This window comes from Mustela nivalis (assembly GCF_964662115.1).
Source record: "Mustela nivalis genome assembly, chromosome: 4".
Classification (NCBI taxonomy): Eukaryota; Metazoa; Chordata; class Mammalia; order Carnivora; family Mustelidae; genus Mustela; species Mustela nivalis.
In genome coordinates this window covers 25,740,321-25,758,751 of record NC_139023.1, presented here as the reverse complement: position 1 = coordinate 25,758,751, position 18,431 = coordinate 25,740,321, and the positions used below count along the sequence as shown (strand labels likewise).

Below are 18,431 nucleotides of genomic sequence, written 5' to 3'. Positions count from 1 at the left end.
TCCTGTGGGTGGTGGATACCAGGTTGCAATTATATTGAGAATCCTACAAATCCATACTGGCTTGCCATCGTATTGCTATTTCCTAACCTCTAATTTTTAGGCAGTCGTTCTAGGAGCCAGATCCTTCCGGTTGTCTGAACCACTCCATAACTTCCAGACAACCAGAGCAGTGACAATTGCTTCTTCAAGGTCACTGAGATAGGGTGTGGTCTGTGGCAATAGAAGAAGCTTAATGAGATGCAAACTTTCTGACTTAAACCATTAAAAAAAAGAAGAAGAAGAAAGAAAAAAAAAAAAAGGAAGAAGCAGGGACTGGAGAATGACAAATTCCAAAGTTGAAAATGGTTACTAAACTCTTCCAGATTTTCCCTACTAGTAAAAGTGTGAAGTTATAACTACTCTAACCAAACGAGATGTGCACGCTTTACTCTTTTGAAACAGCAGCATTATTAACTGTCACTCTAAGGACCGACAGAATCAGTATACACTCACATAATAGATGTCTTGGGCTCCCATTGACCAGAGCTGCCGTGAGTGGGCCTGTCTCTAAGGGAGCCAGCCTCATACAGAACCATGGACGTGCTTGCCTGGAGAGTTCCGAACTTGAAAGCTCTGCAAACACATCGCCAGCCTATCCAGTTCCTCTCCCACCTTCCTGGCTGCCTTTGTCGGCACCAGCCTATCCAGTTCCTCTCCCACCTTCCTGGCTGCCTTTGTCGGCTCCTTGGGGCAGCTCCACTATCATTCATGCCCACACTCTCCTTCAAGACTGTCTGCGGTACTGTTTGTGCAGTTACTCACAGGGAAGAACTGGTCCAGGTCTGTAGTGTCCTGGTAGCGACCTTGGTAAAAAAGGGCGAGGTTGGCCAGCATGGGTTTCCTGACAGGCTTGGATAAGGAGATTAGAGAGCTACCTCTCAGCCCATGTCTATAATCCCAAGTACTTTTTGCATTCATCACTTTGGTAGTTCTAAAATTCCTTACTTGGAAATCTGTGGATTTGTAGAAGAGTATGAGTAATTAATATATGTATCCTCAATGAAAAATAAGTAAATTTTTGTGCTAATTCAGATTCCATTATTATTTCTAAAATAGACTTTGTTTCAAGGGGGTTAATTAGACAAAGATGGTCACTATTTTATTTTATTCGTAAAAAAGAAAATATCAGTGTACCATGGTAAAACTAAGTTTTGTAGAACCCTTTGTGAATTGTACTATATTGCTTATATGTTCTGAAGATATGTATTCCCTGTCCAACTAAATTATCAGGAAGAAACTGTCATATTCCTTCCTGACATGGCTCAGTGCCACCTATTTGATATGGATGGAAGGGAAAAAGAAGAAGAAAGATCTTCCTTAGGGTTCTGAGTTTTCCCTGGTCAAGCATTTAATGGGTTAAGCATATAGAGGGAATGCCTGCCTGATCTTTTTAAATTTGCTAAAGAATTTTTTTTTTTTTTTAAGTTTCTCTACCACAGTGTTGGTTCACTTGCTTGATGAAAAGTCCTCTGGGCATTTGAGGGTCAAGGAGGCCAGAATATAGTAAGCTATTAATACAAAGCGGAGAGATAACAGGAGGAGGTTGTTTTCTGAACCATTTCATTGATAAAGGCACGTTATGGATATTTTATACCTTGCTTTAGGATCCTGTTGGTTGAAACAAACAAAGAAAAAAGTCAGTTCCTACTATTCTGTGCCAATACAAGAAAGTCAAATTTTAGTAATAAAAAGATTCTATTATTTTGAGTTTACACAAATATCAAATGTTTTTGAGCTATAAAATTTTTCTTCTGATGTGTGGTGTGTATGTGTGTGTGCATTTGTATGTTTGAGTATAAAGGGGAATCACTTTGGAATTTCACACCTTTCCCATTAGGAAGAATCTGGAAATTTTAGCGCCAATCTTTATCTTTGGAAAAATCCTACTAAAAATATTTAAACCGAAGGATGCACACATTATTTCTCCTTAACTTCATTCTCCCCCATGCCCAACTCTGCCTTAAACAATGCAAGTATTTAGGGGCGCCTGGGTGGCTCAGTGGGTTAAAGCCTCTGCCTTCGGCTCAGGTCATGATCCCAGGGTTCTGGGATCAAGCCCTGCATCGGGCTCTCTGCTCAGCAGGGAGCCTGCTTCCTCCTCTCTCTCTGCCTGCCTCTCTGCCTACTTGTGATTTCTGTCTGTCAAATAAATGAATAAAATCTTTAAAAAAACAAAAACAAAAACAACAAAAAAAAAACAATGCAAGTATTTAATGACCTGAGTTTAACTATAAGATGTGTTCACTTTGACTTCATTAAGCTAGAAACAAATGCATAGTCTAAATGGGATTTGGTAGCTTCATTTCTCGGAATGGATTTAGTAGCAATATGGCAGACCTTTAAGATGCATAACTTTGGAATAGAATAAAGTGTCTAAAAATATAACCACATACATATGATCACTTGATTTTGGTAAATGTGCAAGACAGTTCAATGGACAAAGGTTAATCTTTTCAATGAATGGTGCTGAAACTATTGGACATTCTTAAGTAAAAAGATGAACCTCAAATCTTTCCTCTTATATGAAAACCAACTCTTCATGGATCAAATATCTGAATTTAAGAGATAAAGCTATAAAACTTTTGGAAGAAAACAAAGGAGAAAAGCATTGAGGTCTTAGGTTAGGCCAAGATTTAGATATGACAACAAAGTCAAAATCCATTTTAAAAAAGATAAATTGGACATCATCAAAATGTAAAGTTTATGATCTGCAAAAAGACACAGCTTGCAAAGACAAATATTATCTGGGAGAAATATTTGCAAAACACATCTGATAAAGAACTTGTATCCAGAAAATACAAAGGATGCTTACAAGTCAATAAGAAAATAATCCAATGAGAAAACGGGAAAAGATTTGAACAGACACTTTATCTAAGAAGATACATGAATGGCAAATTAGTATATGAAAAGATACCCAGTATCACTAGGGAAATGCAAATTCAGACCACAATGAGATACCACCACACACCTATAGGAATGGTTCAAAAAACAAAAGAGCTGACAATACCACATACTGGTGAGAGTATGCAAAACTAGAAGGTTCACACATTGCTGGTGGGAATGCAAAATGGTATGGGCACTTTGGAAACAATCTGGCAGTTTCTTATAATGTGAAACATACACTTATCATGTGACCCAGTAATCTCACTCTTGGACATTAACCCAAATGAAATTAAAGCTTACATCAACACAAAAACCTATACATGAATATTTATAGTAGCTTTTTTCATAATTTCAAAAACTGCAAACAACCCAAATGTCCTTCAGCTGCTGAAGGGATAAAGGAACTGGCACCTCCACACAACGGAAGACTATTCAACAATAAAAATAAATGAACTATAGGTACATTGACAGATACAGACACATTATGCTAAGTGCAAGAAGCCATATTCAAAGGGCTACATGCTGCATGATTCCATTTTTATGCTATTCTAGAAATACTAAGTTTATAGGAACAGAAAATAGCTCGGTGATTGCCGAGGGCTGGTGGTGGGGGAAGGGGTTGACCACAAAGGAACAGTGTAGTGAAAGTGTAAGTGATGAACTCTGCATTTCCATTGTTGTGGTAGTTACATGACTGCATTCATTTGTCAAAGTTCGGAGAACTTTATACACCTTCACATACAGTGAATTGTCCTGTATGTAAATTAGAAAGTAAATTAGCAATATCTCATGTAAATGTCCATCAACAGAGAATTGTTCAAATAAATTATGGGCCACTTCCCAAAGGAATAAAATATTTCTGTTAAAAAATAAGATAGCTTTGTACATAATAGCAAGAAAACATGTGTAAGAGAGAAAAGTAAGTTGTAGAAGCATAGGCATATAGTGAATTCAATCCATTTTAATGAATATATGCATGTGTATGTTAGTAACTCAATAGAAAAGAAAATACGAGAAATAGTCTCCAAAAAAGTAAGAGGAAGATATTTTGAAAAGTTGGATGATAAAAGACTTTCATTTTCTGATTTCCATTTATTATAGTAATGTATGGAGTTTTTAAACAAATAGATGTTTTTCATAATGCAAAATTATAAAGACATAAAATCTGTTGTTTTGAGCTGAAGATACGCATGTTTTTTCCCATAAAAGCACAGAATTTAAGTGAGTTTTCTGCCAGGCACTTAAAAAATAGGTTTTAGCAGTATTTGAAATGGAAGCTCTACTCTGAATTTTGAGTCAGATTTGAAGGTTAGAGTGGGAAGTTCCCTTTGAGCTAGCATTTGTGTTGTCAATCAGCAACTGTTTGCCAGGTTTCAAAGAACATTTTTATATAACCAAATGAAAAAGGCAAACCAATATGAGACATATCCTATGAGCACTGGTGCATGGAAAATCAAAGGTTTTCACAGTCTCCAAACCTTAGGACTTCTAAACATTTAATGTTCTCTCAGATATAAAGTTGTCTTTTCACAGAAAAATGTCTAATGGCTTTAAAACCACATCTATCTGTTACAGGCCAGAGAACTCACCCTGGCCAAGCAAGACAAGAAAATCTATGATAAACATGAGAACAATCTGACAATGAACACAGTGTCACAGTTCAACCAAACCCTGGGATCTTGGATATTTTCTTGGAACGTACCACTTCCATGTAAGCCAGAATATGGAAGTTTTTATTATGATTGCATTCAGCGAGAATAAAATGGCGGTACTGCAAAAATTTTTAAGAGTGTTGGCCAATGTTGGGCTTTCAGTGCAATATTTTTTGAAAATGTTAATTGGAAGCACAAATTGACTCTTTAAGAGTCACACAGTTCCCAGAATTTTCCTTAATAAAAACAGCATGTTGAAGAGATACTTCTGAAAAGAAAAATGAATACAAGTCTAGAAAAATTCCTGCTTTCTGATTTACCGAGCTATTTATCCCAATAAATTCACTGGATTCCAGTAAAAGGACTGTATAGGTACAGTTGTGGTTGCTCCCCACAACTCCCAACTTTGCTTCCCCTGGCCCACCCAGGGCTGGCAAATCTTTTCGTGAGTCTGAAGAGAATTCCATTGATGAGGGAGTCTGCCAAAATGGAGTCACCCTTCCTTGGATCACCCTCAACTATAAAGGCAACTGGATTTTTTTGGATACAACTTTTCAGATTGATAACTGGGATCCTATATATTTCCTTACAGATGTTCAAATGTTCACAGAAGAGCTTGTTTTAAATAGCTCCCATTTTAATACAGTGTGGTTTTAATGAATATGAATTTGAATGGAGAAATCATGCCTTCTGTCTGAAGCCTCTGAAAATTCTCTATTGTGATTTTTACTCAAAGTACAAAAGGATAGGGGAAGAGAGCATAGAAAACACCAGTTGTTATTAGAAAAAAATATATACTATTTTAATACTGACAAAAATATTCCTTCAAACAATTTGCATTCTGCAATTTCCTTCTACGAGCACCGTTGTTCTCTCTCATTCCATATAGAGGGTAGTTTGGTTGCTCTTGTCTATTCCCCTCAGAATTCCGAAAAGCTCATCTATGCTTTCACCTTCCATTTCATTAAAGAGGAAGAGAAATTGATTGATTCTTCCTTAGAGAAGAATCCATTTGGGATCAGATATTTGTTTATAGGCAATGGTCTAAAGCATATACCATAGTATACCATAGATGTTCAATAAACATTCATTTTCCCTCTGTCTCACCCTTAGCTCTTGACTCCCAGTTCCCACCCAGATTACATATCTAATTACTAGATCTATCAAAATAAGAGCCTTAAAACATCAATTTCATCCAGCAACTACCTTGGTCAATATTTTCCTGTGGCTCCCAACTGCCCATAAAATGTAGTCTGAACTACTCTTCCTGGCATTCAAGGCCCTCTGTAATCTGACTCCAAGCTGACTTTAGCCCATTTTTAAGACACATTTCTAGTAGACAAGCCTTCTCACTGATGCCTGTCCTTTTTTTTTTTTTAAATTCCTGCCTTTAAATGGCAGGTCCTAAGCAAATCCTTCACTGTCCTTGAGTTAAAGCGTATCTTTTGCCTGAGGACTGACTATCCTACTCTTGCCTCTATGGTCACAATAACCATAGAATAGCTGCCATGTAGTGGGTGCCTCCTGCACCAATCATGCACTTCCCATACATTAACCTATTTCGTCATCATAACAACTTGGAAAGAAGGCATTCTGATCTCTATTTGATAGACAAGGAAATCAGAACTCTGTGATAATGGCTTAAAACCATGTTGTTGTTACAGAATGGTGAAAACAAGATTCTCTCTTAAGACTATCTGATCCTAGAGCCACTTCTCTTTCCCTTGTCTCTATGTGGTCTTCACTTATCTTTTCTGCTCAGAACCTTTTCCAGATTTATCTTGGCATCACTTATTTGATGCTTAATCTCGTTCTGTCTTGAGTTGTCAATTATATGTTCACTTGTGCTTATCTTCCTGATGTGGCTATTAGAGGACAGTGACCTCACCTTACTAACAAACCACCTCCACCAGCATATAGCACAGTGCCATGAACACAGAACAAGGATACAGTGGGTAAGCATGGCCTGAAATCCTACATATACTCCTTTTTGAACTAGATTCTTCCTTGGTTTCCTATTTCTGTTAATAGCACTCTTTGCTGGGGGACCTGCCTGGCTCAGTCGGTTGAATGTCTGACTTGTGATTTTGGCTGGGGTCGTGGTCTTGTGAGTTAATGGGATTGAGCCCCACATCAGGCTCAACACTTGGGAAGGAGTCTGCTTGAGATTCTCTTTCTCCATCTCCCTCTGCCCCTCTTCCTGCTCACGTGCATGTGCACTCTAAAATAAATAAATAAATCTTTTAAAAAAGAGCACTCTTTTGCTGAGTTACTGTTATCAAATAAATTAATATACCTTTCAGTCCTAAGCACATGTACCTACCAGACAGTGTGACTTACAAAGGGTATTATGAGAGAAGTAAGCTTTACTCTAATATCAATTTTCTAGAATCAATAAAGTATCGAATGAATGTATAGAGTTAGATAAACCATCTTTAGGATTTTCCTTTATAAACAATCCACACCGGAATTTGATATCTTTTTCTCTAATCATACCTCAATTTCAGAATGTGAAACCAAAATTTAATTTTCTGTGATGTAATAAAAAGAAAGTAATTTGAGATTTAAAACATTTAGTTATGGAAGCTTGCTAGTGTGAAAAACAGAAAGCACATAGTTTAGTATAGATACTTTGCTCTGACTACTTTGGCTGAAATTTAAAAAAAAAAGCTCTAAATTGTATTGCTTCTTGGCCTTTTGGCCAAGATCAAGTGTAAAAGGCTGTAAATTGTGCAAAGGTAAATATCTCTGTTCTTTGAGTTTCCTGCCTTTTCTGCAAACCACAGCTACATTAAGTCCTTCCAATGTACACTTCTTGCACATTCTAGCATTGCCAACAAACACCGTGCTTTTTAAATGGCTCATATCTTGCTGATGAACTTTGTAAAGGATCTTTACCAAGAATGAAGAGAGCTGATTTTGAAAACAGAGGTTAAGATTTTAAACTTGTTGATATGAGAATGACCGAATGAGATAAAACCCTTGCTGCACCTAAATATTTGCTCAGGTTTGGAATATTTATTCATCTCCCTTATTTGGTGAAAAGAGAGAGAGAGAACCACAGGGGGCTGTTTCATCTATAAATCTGCTACTAGACATATGCTGTGTGCATTTTCATAAAGACTTTTATTATGTGATCCTTAAGCAGCAGATCCATGCCAGCTGGTGGGCTGGAATATAAAGCATGTCTCTCAGAAGAAGCTATTATTGGGTCAATAATATGCTAATTAAAAGGGCTTGTGCAACCATCTGTGGGATCCCCAATAGTAGAGGCTTGTCTCTAGAACCCTCAGCATCGCTGCCTCTTATGCTGTCTCTGATAGTTTTGCTAATGCCTGACATTCTCACTGATGACAATGGGAACAAAAGTGTTGTTGAGCCTAGTAGATCTTAAGCTATGTTTTTATACATAATAGGTATTTACAGTCATTGCACCCAACTTGGTAAACTTCAAGAGTTTCTATGGAATCAAGTTACTTAAACGCTAATTTGATGCAGAATATATTACCATCACCTAAATCATTACCATTTATAACACTTGTGCACAGTAAAACAGCATTTAGGTCAGGAGATGAGACGTCGGTGTAAGTAACTAAGTGAGTAACTTGTGCACCCTGCGCCAGCACTTTGGGAAGTATAAGAATTTCATTTTGTAAGTATTGGGTGAAGATGAGAGGAACAAAGAGAATGAGACATGTTGTCTCTGACTTTGAAAATGGAAGAGGCCACTTTATACATGGGTTGATTTTATAGAGCTATGAAGAAATGCACAAATAGTTGCTTCAAAAACCATGCTTCACTATTTCCATGGAAATAAAATTATTTGGACGTGGTGGTGCCAGAATGTTTAAATTTTATTCTTGTCAAGTATTCCATAGTGTTGCTCTATTTCGCTGGCCTTACCAGCTCTTCATTTCTGTCATCCACCGCCCTCAAGAGTTTCATTCTTTCTGTATTTGTCTTCTTTCAACTTAACAGCATGGAGCACAGAACACTTCACTTTGCTAAGGTACGCTAAGTGACAAACAGACTATGTCAGAAAGATAAAAATGTGTCTCAAGTATACATAGAGTCAATCCCTGTCTCATAGGTCTAATTAAGACTTTCCTCAGCAGAGCTGTGTAGTGCTTCTGATGGCTTCTGAGCCCTTTGGAAATTGATACCCTTGACATGGTTTCCTAATTGGTCTTGGTTGGACTGTTAGAGGATTTTCTCTAGTTCTTTAAGATGCCATGGAAGTAGAATGGCCATCAGTTCTCCAACTCAAATTTGGAAGTACAAAAAATCACTGTTCTGGTCTCAACCAGATATTAGAGACATTTATTTCTATGTAGATAGTATAAGACTCTCCATAACACAACAACAACAACAACAACAACAAAACAACAACAATAAAGATGCCCACCTCTCCCACTGCAGCCAAGCTCTGAGAACACCAGACTCTGATTCCCACATGGCCACAATCAGCTATTGCTGAGCAAGAGCTCCCAGTCCCCATGGCATGACTCAGGGCTCCTGATCACATTTCATTACCTGTCTGGTCCCAGCAAACATTTGACTTTGTAATCTCTATAGAATTTGGGGTAAGATACATTGCACAAGGCCTTATACTCTTATGACTTCCATATTTGCATCAATCAAACCAAACTTGGCTTCTGCCAAGATATATGACTAATTTTAGGATGCCATTGAATGCATAAATGTGTTTGAGAGCTGATGGGGATAGAGCAGAGGAAAAGCACAAGGTAGACTGAGAAACCAACTTCTTGTCTTGGTTCTGTTAGTCTCATTTCTAGGCTTCAGTTTTCAAGGAGTCCATAAGTATCTGATTTATGTCATTAAAATATAATAAGTCCAGAAAAACCAAGATGCATACTTACATGTACCACATGTTAACTGGAATTCTACCAAAGCACCAGTATGTGCCACATAGATAACAGTTAGTCCTAATGTTTAGTTGAAGAGTACGTATGTGTGTATATATTATATATATCATTTGCTGCCTGTTTGTATCAATGTTTTGGCAATATTTTTGCAATTTTAGCAGAAATTGTTGCTTTTCAACAGTATGAATATACTCTTCTACATTTCCTAGCCTTCCTTGAGTTAGGTTGGCTACATGACTAATTCTGACCCAAATTAGTCAAGGTTATTATGTAATTTCTTAGCTAATATGGTTAAGGATATGCATTCCTTCTTCACTTTCTGTCTCCCTTGTTTCCCACTCCTTCTACATCATTTGCCTGCATCAAGTATAAGTTGGCAGAGCCTCAAGAAGGCAGTATTTGGGTTCCTAAGTCATTAATTAGAAGGAAGGTGCCCGACCATGTCAGACTTTGACGTGGGTAGGTGAGATAAGCTTCTGTTACAGAAAGCCACAGCAATTTCAGGATTCATTGATTAGCATAGTATAATTTAGCTTTAAATATAATAACTAACACAAGATAAATAAACAAACTGTTTGCCAAAGCTGACAGAAGACTGCAACTGTCATCTATAATCTACAATTTCAAATTTTTGTAGTTATCAAAATGCCTTAATTCATTACAGGCATCATATTAAGTTTATATTAAACTTATAAATTCTTAAAGTCCTCATTGCTCTTACTGATAGTTTTTGTGGTATATTTATGTTTCAAATTATAAAAATGTACTATTAAGACACTAATCAATTCTGTTTCAGATTTTAGGGTTCCATGCAAAATTCATGTGGAATGCAAAGAATTCCATTTCTAGAAGTATTGGGAAATCACTAGACTATATGATATGGAAGGTTCTATAAAATAATAAAACTCAGTAACAAGTTCTGTATTACTCTCGACCCAACAAAAGGAAAACCACTGCCTTGAAGCTGCAAAGAAGTAGAAACCATTTCTCCGAAGTTCATGCAGTTTCATTGATTTCCCATCCCACAGGTATAATAGATAAGAATTCCCAGGACCTGCAGGAAATCCTAAAAGAATCGACGAATGCTCTTATTTTTTCATTCAGTTGTTAGGACTTCTAATACTATGTTGAACAAGTGTGGTGAGAGTGGGCATCCTTGTCGTGTCCCTGATCTCAACGGGAAGGCTGCAAGCTTTCTCCCATTGAGGATGATATTTGCTGTGGGTCTTTCATAGATAGATTTTATGAAGTTCAGGAATGTTCCCTCTATCCCTACACTTTGAAGCGTTTTAATCAGGAACGGATGCTGGATTTTGTCAAATGCTTTTTCTGCATCAATTGAGAAATAAAAGGTATCCAAATTGGCAATGAAGAAGTCAAACTCTCTCTCTTTGCAGATGACGTGATTCTTTATATGGAAAACCCAAAAGACTCCACCCCCAAACTACTAGAACTCATACAGCGATTCAGCAACGTGACAGGATACAAAGTCAATGTGCAGAAATCAGTGGCTTTCTTATACACTAACAATGAAAATAAAGAAAGGGAAATTAGAGAATCGATTCCATTTACATAGCACCAAGAACCCTAAGATACCTGGGAATAAACCTAACCAAAGAGGTAAAGGAACTGTACTCGAGGAACTACAGAACACTCATGAAAGAAATTGAAGACACAAAAAGATGGAAGACCATCCCAAGCTCTTGGATTGGAAGAATAAACATTGTTAAAATGTCTATACTGCCTGGAGAAATCTATACTTTTAATGTCATTCCATTAAAAATTCCACTGGTATTCTTCAAAGAGCTAGAGCTAATATTCCAGAAATTTGTATGGAACCAGAAGAGACCCTGAATCGCTAATGAAATGTTGAAAAACAAAAATAAAACTGGGGGCATCACGTTACCTGATTTCAAGCTCTACTACAAAGCTGTGATCACCAAGACAGCATGGTACTGGCATAAAAACAGACACATAGACCAGTGGAACAGAGTAGAGAGCCCAGATATGGACCCTCAACTCTATGGTCAAATAATCTTTGACAAGATAGGAAAAAATATACAGTGGAAAAAAGACAGTCTCTTCAATAAATGGTGCTGGGAAAACTGGAAAGCTATATGTAGAAGAATGAAACTCGATCATTCTCTTACACCATACACAAAGATAAACTCAAAACAGATAAAAGACCTCAATGTGAGACAGGAATCCATCAGAATCCTAGAGGAGAACATAGCAGTAACCTCATTCAGTTGTTAGAAAAGGAACACAAGGCTAGGAATAATGGGACTCACAATAATGTGTGAGGCTGAAACATGGATTTAGAACATGCGGCAACACTTCCACGGCTCAATTCCACATGTCAGGATTTTGATATTGTCTATATTACCCATCTATTTCTAATATACTACCTCAAATTTCAGAGACTTAAATAATAAATCTTTTATCGCACAGTTTTGGGGGTCAAGGATTCAGGAGTGGCTTAGCTGGGGAGTTCTGGTTCTAGAGATCCTGCTTCCAAGACAGCATATTCACATCGCTGGCAAATTGGTGCTGAGGACCTCCCTCATGAATGACTATCCTCATGAGGTGATGGCTGCCTTCCTCTCCCCCAGTGGAAAGCAAAGTGGGTGATCATATTTTTTTATGACCTAGCCTCGGAAATCACACTCTGTCATTTCTACAGCAGTCTGTTAGCTACATAGGTCTGTCCTTCTCAAAGTGGAGAAGACTACACAAGGATACCGGGAAGTGGGAATCACTGGGTACCATCTTGAAGGCTGGCTACCACATGGTTCTCATTAAAGAGAAAAGCCTTATCCATAACTAAACATGCAGAATGGACACTCTTCAAGTTGTATTTATCAGTAAGAAGTGAAAAGTCTCCAAATACGTTCACCTTAATCATGCTTTTCCAGAAATGTCACACTTTAAGGAAAACACTGGAGAATTTTTAGGAGTATTTTGTTGGCCTCCAAACAATAAACTTTCTACTGGAACATATATAGTTAAAAGGAACCAGAAACATCTTGTTGACATAGTAAGTCTGTTATTAATCTTCTTATATACTGATATCCAATTAAAACAAAGAAACTTTTCAGCTTGACTAAACACATTATGTACTTTGCTGTTCTCATTCCAACAGAAAAAACGGCAGTATGTACTGAATTTCCTAGAGATTGGAACTTTTAAGGCATGAGCTAAATATCACAATAAATAAATAAAACACTGTGTCCAGGAAAGTATATATGGAAAAGTTCTAGTCTAAGACAAAACATTCTTTGGGGGGCAAAACATATTCAAAGTAGTTACCTCTTTATTTTTTTCCCGACCAATTTTTTTTTCAGCTGAATATTACCATTTTATCTAATTTCACCCATTTATGCAGATATTAGATTTCCAAACACAGGAATCTAATGGAACTCCAGAATCAAACTGAGCTGACCATCTTTCTTAGAGCATTTTCCTACAGCCTCTTCTTAGGACTACATGATTGCTATCCAAATGCTTTTTCTGGTTTGTCTTAGAGCAAGGTTGGGGTGGTATTGGGAGGTATTGGGACTTATCCGGTCCTTTGGGACAGAGAAGCCAAAGAGCACCTGGACCTCACTGCAGGGCCACAGGCATTACTTCTGAAAATAAACACCTCCTCACCATTTTTGACGATGGCAGTGGGCTTAGTTTTCCACAGAAACCCAATTTTATTATAAATTAATCAACTGACTTCCTATTAAAGAAACAGGGCTGAGAGGGAAAGGCACTAGGAAGACATCTCTGTAAAGTTCTGCTTCAAGGTTCTGAGGCCAAGAGCAGATCAGATGGAACCAGGAAAGGTCCTGTGGGGAAATCAGATGAAGCCCACACCAGTGAGGAGGGAAGGAAAAGTGATGGCTTCAAGCCAAAAAGAGGCTGAAAACAGATGGCAGAAAATTAAAGCATCTGATTAGGCTGGAGATCTTAGGTGGTTGTCAACTAACAAATATAAATGAATTAGAGTGACTTGGCATATAAGAAATAGTGTTGAGAAAAGAAACCAGTCGTGCTTAAACTCTAAATAATTGTTGACCATATTGTGTGAAATTTCATGCATTCGTAAATAAAAATTAATTACACTGAAGAAAACATAAAGTGGAAAAAATGATAATTATCTGGAAGAAAATTCCTAGATAACTATAACAACACAGGGGTTAGGGCAGAGGAAAGATGTGAAAGTATACTAGAGATATTATCTTGTTGAATAAAGAAAGCAATCTGTAAAGCAATATTACTTTTAATACTGTTCCCTTTTTATATATACAGAATATATAAATATACACAGCAGAGGAAAACAACTTTGTTAGGACACAGGCCAGATTTTTGAAGTGGTAACTGAGAGAATATTTGTGCACTTCCATATTAATTAAATTAAAAGAAAATAAAACATACCCTTTGTAAATAAAACCTTTAAAGAATAGTATTTCTGCCCATGGGTCCTGTCCCTATGCTTTAATAAAAACAGCTTTTGGCACCCCCAAAAAATTAAATAAAAAATGCAAATTTCCCCAAATATATATTCAAAGTATGGAATCTCTTATTTTTTGACATCGATATGCTGATTATATGCTTCCTGCATTTTGTAAGTAAAACATGTCACATTTATTGTCAGACACTGTGACTACCCTGGGGTCCACTGTGATCTCCCTTAAAGAAAGAACTGCCCTTTGAGCTACAAGCAGTACAATTAATGGGCAGCCCTCTTCTGTTATCTCATTGGCAACCTCCTTGGTCTGAGCCAAGGCCAAGCACATTCCTCTTGGGCAGTACCAGCCAATGACTGAGAATGGTGCAGGCATGATCATCTAGGGCCTGGCCATTTCCTTCTAGAGATCTCCTCTGACAGGCAACTTTGCTCCGAAACATTACCGTGGGTTGGTCACACCTTTGATAGACCTGCATCATGGTTTGAGGCTCTCCCTCCTTAGACTTGCTTCCCCCTCTTTCCTTTCAGTTTTCAGATCTGCATACTAGGCAACGACTTTCCCTGCTCCTTTCTGCTCCCTCCTTTTTTTATAGAAAACCAAGGAAAAAAAAATTTATAAGCTGAAGAAGAAAACAGTTTTCTGAGCAGGACTAAAAAAATAAAATCCATAAAAAAGAATGATGAACTTGACAATGGTAAATAATACAAACTTATGTATAAGAAGACACCATAAGCAAAGCCATATGTACCATTCTAACACTCAATTATGGATATCTATAATATATAAAAAGCCTTTAAAACTCAATAATAAAAATAATCCCACAGAACAAATGACGTTTCATAGAGGAGGAAATAAAAATGGAAATAAGCACCTGGAAAAGATGTTTTACTTCAGTAGTAATGTGGGAATGTAATAAAGACAGTAGTAGTGATGAGCACTTATTGACTACTTGGGTCCTAGGTATTGTTCTAGATGTTATAGATTTTAATTCACTGCATCTTGGGAATCAGTGTCCGAAGTAGGTAATATTATTCTCCCTAGTTTATAAATGAGAAAAAAAGAGTCACAGAAGAGTTAGATAACTTGCCTTATGTCAAAAGCTCGGATTTGCATCCATATACTAGGAATTCAACAGCCACACATTTAACTATTCTGATTCACAAAAACTTGCTAATAACCAAGGGAAACAGATATTCCATTGGTGGAATTCTAACCTGCTAGAGTCTTTTCTCTCTCTCTCTCTCTTTTTTTTAGACTTTTTTTCCTTTTTTTTTAAAGTTTTTATTTAAATTCTTGTTAGTTCATATGTAGTGTAATATTAGTTCAGGTGTACAATTTAGTGATTCAACATTCCATCCAACACAAGTCGCTCATCACAATAAGTGACTTCCTTAGTCCCTATCAACTCTTTAATCCATCTCCTGACCCACCTCCCTTCTGGTGACCATCAGTTTGTTCTCTACACCTAAGAGTCTGTTTCTTGGTTTGCTTCTCTCATTTTCCCCCTTTGCTCATTTCTTTTGTTTCTTAAATTCCACTTTTTTCATTTAACCTGGGGAATTCTTTTTTTAAATTAACATATAATGTATTATTTATTTCATCCCTTCTCTCTTTATCTTTTAAAGTGATTACCCCTTACCCCATAAGACTCTTGCACTTCTAACTCTATCTCAGCACCTATTTCCTGGAGGATCCTACTCAACAGAGACATCTTTTGGGGTTCTACACACTTTACAAGGACTCTTCTGTTTCCTGAGAACTCCTCTAACCACTCCTACCCCATAACCCCTTCCAAGCTTTCTTTTTACCATATAGCTTTGCCTTGACCTTATTGTCAGTGTTAGGAGCAGATACACAATCCAAATCACAACAGTCACTATAGCAATCCATAACAAATTCTTCCTGACTTCTCCTTTATGTTGTGTATGCTAGCTCAAGTAGATTTCTATTACTTATAACCATAATTCTTAACTAATATATTCAACAATTAGATCTCTCATTTCTAGAGTACTTGTGCACTATTTTTTATGGAGGTTCCTGAAAAGCAGGCTGAAAAGTATATATAAAAAATATCATTTCCCCTATCATTTTCATCATAAAATGACAAGTTTATGTCTTTAAGAGCTTTGATCTCAAGAAATGAGAACAGTATGATGTTGGAGAATGAGCACTGAATTTTGAGTCTGAAGACCCAATTTTGAATCCCAGCTTTGCCATGACTGGTTTGGTAATACTTGTCAAGCCACTTTACATTTCTGGAGCTTGGTTGTGTGATTTTAAAAATAGGGTGATTTTGGGGTACGTGGGTGACCCAGTGGGTTAAAGCCTCTGCCTTCGGCTCAGGTCATGATCCCAGGGTCCTGGGATCGAGCCCAGCATCAGGCTCTCTGCTCAGCGGGGAGCCTACTTCCTCCTCTCTCTCTCTGCCTGCCTCTCTGCCTACTTGTGATCTGTCAAATAAATAAATAAAATCTTTAAAAAAAATAAAAAATAGAGTGATTTTAGACTAACTTATTGCTGAGGTCCTTTTTCCAACTCCATAATTCCATCATGTGCCTAGCATGGTTTCTCTGGAGACTATAACAGTGTCCAGCATGTGGTATGTGCTCAGCAAGTATTTTCTGAATTGAATAAGTTAATAAGTAAGAACTGTAAGGGTATTTTTGAGCCTTTAGAAGCAAGTAAATGAAAATATTTAATCATGTGGGTAAAAGGAGTATGATATGTTTTTCTTTCTTTTTTAAACTTGGTCATGGTTTCTAGGACTTTGCTTACTTTTTTCTCCAGCCCAAGCCTCACCATTCAGTATTTTAGCTCTAATTGCAAGCACCCTCATTCCTGTCACCACCTTCTCCTGCTAAATATGAACTTAAGTCCCTTTTCCTATCGTCCTGGTCCTAGACCAGGTTTGTAGAGCAAGTGACACAGCAAGTACCATGCTACAATAATATATATTATACTAACTTGTTCATTGTCTGTCTCTCCCAGTTAGAATGTATCTTTACCAGGGCATGGTTATTGGTTTTGCTCACTGTGGCATCTCCAGTACTTATAACAGTGCTCTGCACTTGGTAGATCCTTAGTATTTGTTGAATGAATGAATGAATGAATGAATGAATAGTAATTCTACATATGGCTTTGTCTTTCAGGAAGCTATTTACAGTGGAGATTTAAATATGAAAATTTTTGGTATAGTGAGAACCAGGAGAGGGGCATTTATAATTTTAAATAGGGCAGGACCATTCCAGCAAAGACCTGAAACAAGGAAGGCAAAGAGCCACTCTTTGACTTACTAAAGTCCCTAGTTCCTATTTTTGGCTTCAACATGGTCCTGAACAACATCAAGTGCAAAGACCCTGAGGCAGAAGCAGTCCTGGTCCTTTTGAGGGACAATATGGGGGTCTATGTAGCTAAAAAGAAGTGAGCAAGATAAGACTAGAAGGCGAGGTCATGCGGAACATAGCAGGGACCTGTATGCTATGTGGAGACTGGCTTTTACTTAGTGAGGTATAGGATCTTTTCTGTAGAGGAATGACATGGTCTGAATTATGTTTTTAAAAGACAATTTTGGCTCCTGTGCTAAGGAAAGATGACACAGGAGCAAAGGCAGGAGCAAGGAGACCTCAGTTTGGAGACAATACCATTACCCCTGTTAGACAAATGTTCTACGGTCATTCCAAAGCCATTTTATCCACTATGTGCTTCCTACACTGGGTTACTTTCTCTTTTCTTTTCTTCTTAACACCTAGTTGGGCATCTGGCCACCTAGGTGTCTAATGCAGACTTTTTTTTTTTTTTTAAACTACTCATGGCAGAGTCTGTTGACCTTCCCCTTCAGCACCTCTGGAAGCTGTCACCTTTTCTCCGTCTCACAGCAACGGCTTGTTTATCACTAGGCCAATATCCTCCTGACAGGGGCTTTGTTTCCAGGCTCGCCCTTCCCAACAGTAATTTTTCCCAGACACAAATGTGATCACGTTCATCATCAGCTTCTCTTCTGCTTGGCAGGGCACACAGGTAGCTTCCTCCAGTACTTCTGCCCGGCCACTAGAGTTCATCCCTCACCATGGCACTCATGTGTCCCATCGTCAGCCTCAGTAAAAGAATTGTTCAAAATACCCTCCCTGCCGAAGCTGCGATTTTGTAGGTCTTCAGTTGCCTTCCCCGTTCTCCCCTTCCTTCCTCCTCCTTTTGAACGTTACAAAGTTCCCTCCCAGACTTGGTGTAGCCAGGGTTAGAGTGAGCAATATTTCACGTTATATGTGCACAATTCTGCACATATAACATATTCTCCTCGATGGGGAGTCCTTTAGGAGGCCAGAATATTTCTTATGGCCAGGTTTTGGTTTCATTTTTGCCACCACATCAGTTGCATCCACCTGCTTTCCCACGCCCACTTCTACCTCCACTCCCCCCAGAGGAGAACCTGCCTTGGGTCTGGAATCAGCTCTATTAACTTAGAGCCCACCTAGTATGAACTTATGCTCCTAAAACTAACCAAATTTGCTGCAGTA

At 37.8% G+C, this 18,431-nt stretch overlaps 1 protein-coding gene across 2 annotated transcripts in view; it reads right to left on the bottom strand.

The window, feature by feature from the left end:
- SCFD2 (sec1 family domain containing 2) overlaps positions 1-18,431 on the bottom strand; it is a 439,667-nt gene that overhangs the window by 134,312 nt on the left and 286,924 nt on the right. The gene's annotated exons all lie outside the window — the stretch shown is intronic.